Source organism: Eurypyga helias, unplaced genomic scaffold, assembly GCF_000690775.1.
Source record: "Eurypyga helias isolate BGI_N326 unplaced genomic scaffold, ASM69077v1 scaffold38113, whole genome shotgun sequence".
Classification (NCBI taxonomy): domain Eukaryota; kingdom Metazoa; phylum Chordata; class Aves; order Eurypygiformes; family Eurypygidae; genus Eurypyga; species Eurypyga helias.
Window position 1 is genome coordinate 26094 of NW_010243724.1, and position 830 is coordinate 26923.

Below are 830 nucleotides of genomic sequence, written 5' to 3' on the forward strand. Positions count from 1 at the left end.
CTACTGTACTGTGGTCCCTATTCCAGCTCAGGTCATCCTATGCAGCCAACAGTTCTGGTAGTTACAGTGCACTTCGAATATTCATTTCCTGAATTCATTGTTGCTGTGCATTTTTAAGCAGCTTCCTCTTTTTCAAATTTCTGTCATTTGAATAATTAGTATTTATTTTTGATCAGTTTATGTTTACAAATTTTGGAATGCTTTAGGATACAAAAGCATTTTCTTCATCAAGAATTGGTGACCAAATGCATCAAATATAACTACATGTAGTTTATCCTAGAAACGCTAACTGGAAAAGATAAACAAATCTATTCTTTGATTAAAAGTAAAATATCCCGTCTTGATCGGAGAGTCAAACCAGTGTATTTTTCTTTCAGTTCTAATTTAAGTTGAACTGTAACTGAAATTATCCTTGTTTTGAATAGTAACAGGCTAATTACAGTTTCATTGCATCCCAAATCACCAGGAGTTTCCAGGGCTGAAGATAAGAGGTTTCAAGGGCATACTATGAAGATCAGTCTTAAAGGGACTTTTGTCTGTCCCTCTCCCCCTGCCCACCCAGCTGTCTCTCCTTAGAAACTGCCCTTCCCAGAGTAAAGGATCCCTCTTGCAACAGTCCCAACCTGCCTTCCGCAGGGATGGGAGAGGGCTGACAGCAGGAGGGGAGGTGTAGGTGTAAGCCAGTCTGTGGGTGGGCACATAAGAAAGTGGGGTGTGCTGGTCCCAATGCCACTGAGGCTACAGCAAGGGGGAGTATGCCATGTGCCACCTCAGGCTTTAATCCAAATCATTACCTCCAACTGCTAACAAGTGTTAATATTTTTGGTCCA

The 830-nt window shown here is 41.3% G+C and overlaps 1 protein-coding gene across 1 annotated transcript in view; it reads right to left on the reverse strand.

Moving 5' to 3' along the window:
• The window catches only part of ITGA2 (integrin, alpha 2 (CD49B, alpha 2 subunit of VLA-2 receptor)), a gene marked incomplete at its 5' end in the record, with an annotated part of 32569 nt that overhangs the window by 10711 nt on the left and 21028 nt on the right, over window positions 1–830 (reverse strand). The gene's annotated exons all lie outside the window — the stretch shown is intronic.